At 36.5% G+C, this 1,662-nt stretch overlaps 1 non-coding gene across 1 annotated transcript; it reads left to right on the forward strand.

Moving 5' to 3' along the window:
* Positions 1-627: 627 nt before the first annotated feature.
* LOC128294739 (small nucleolar RNA R71) lies at positions 628-734 on the forward strand. The gene has a single exon (XR_008285046.1). It is a non-coding gene; the product is annotated as a small nucleolar RNA R71 (small nucleolar RNA).
* The last annotated feature ends 928 nt before the right edge of the window (positions 735-1,662 follow it).

Genomic DNA, 1,662 nt, shown 5'->3' on the forward strand with positions numbered 1-1,662 from the left:
GATTGATGCTTGTTGATTCTTAAGTGCTATCTCTGTATTTTGGAAACGGGTTTCTGACACCGAGATTAATTTAGAAAGCATCTCTTCAAGGCTTGATTTCTTCTCTTGTTGATAAGGTGGCTGTTGAAAACTATAAGTATTTTGTGGCTTTTGATTCCCTTGACCACCCAGGAGAAATTTGGGTGGTTCCTCCAACCTGCATTATAGGTATTACTATATGGGAAATATTGAGATATAAAATTATTGTTACCCATATATTTGACTTGTTCTTCTTCAGTTGTAGGATTGAAGGGTTGGTATTCTGTATGCACACCTCCTCCGCTTAAGTCACACCTCATTACTAGATGTACCTGTGTAGAACCAAGAAAACTATCAATCTTTTTATTGAGAAGTTCTACCTGATTTGACAGCATAGTAACTGAGTCGACATTATAAACGCCAACTATTTTTGTTTGCTTTGTCCACATAGCTTTCCACTAATAGTTATTCAGTGACATCTCCTTTATAAATTCATAGGCATCTTCCGGCGTTTTATTGTTGATGGTTCCGCCAGCAGCTACGTCAATCATTTGTCTTTTCGAGGGATTCACACCATTGTAGAACGTTTGAACTTGCAGCCAAAGTAGTAACCCATGGTGAGGGCACCTTCTCAGTAAGTCCTTGTATCTCTCCCATGCATCATAAATTGTTTCTAAATCCATCTGCATAAAAGAAGAGATATCATTACGTAACGTAGTCGTTTTAGCCGGCGAAAAATATTTTAGTAAAAATTTCTCGGTCATTTGTTCCCAATTAGTGACAGACCCTCGTGATAACGAGTTCAACCACTGTTTATCTTTGTTTCTTAGTTAAAAGGGAAATAACTGAAGGCGAATGGCATCATCAGAAATGCCATTAATTTTGAATGTATCGTAAAATTCAAGAAAATTCACCAAGTGCGTGTTGGGATCCTCATCTTGCAAACCATCAAACTGAACAAACTGCTATATCATCTGAATTGTGTTAGGTTTTAGTTTGAAATTATTCGTAGCAATAGCAGGTCTAACTATACTAGACTCAGTTCCTGTTAAAGAGGGTTTAGCATAGTCATACATAGTACGTAGAGTAGGATTTTGATTAGCTGCAATTGCAGGAGGCAACTGATCGCCTAGGTTTTTGGCCATCTCTTCGGTTGGGGTTTAAGGATCGTCTTCTCGCTCGTTCTCCGTGTATCTTAAACTACGCCTTATTTCCCTTTGATTTCTATGAACTGTGCAATCGATTTCTTCGTCAAAAAGTAGTGGTCCTAATGGGTTTCTTCTAGTCATAAACTATAAAAACCTACCAAGAGAGAGAAAAAGTAAATTAATAAATAATAAAATAAAATAAAATTGTAAGAAAAATAAATGGCTAAAGTAATAAAAATTTAGTGTTCCTAATATTTCACTTCCCCGGCAACGGCGCCAAAAACTTGATCGCGTGATTCGTAACAAGTAATAAATAGTTATAATGAAGATCAAACCTAGACTAACTATTATCACGACGAAAAGGCAAACGCACCTATCAAACAATAGTATAGTAATGGCAAGACCGAGATATCGTACCCAAGGGAACCAAAAGTACCAGTAATAACTACCTTTTTTATTATCTAGCCTAGGAATAAATGGGTTTGTTTATTAAACT

The sequence above is a fragment of the Gossypium arboreum genome, chromosome 6 (genome assembly GCF_025698485.1).
Source record: "Gossypium arboreum isolate Shixiya-1 chromosome 6, ASM2569848v2, whole genome shotgun sequence".
Classification (NCBI taxonomy): Eukaryota; Viridiplantae; Streptophyta; class Magnoliopsida; order Malvales; family Malvaceae; genus Gossypium; species Gossypium arboreum.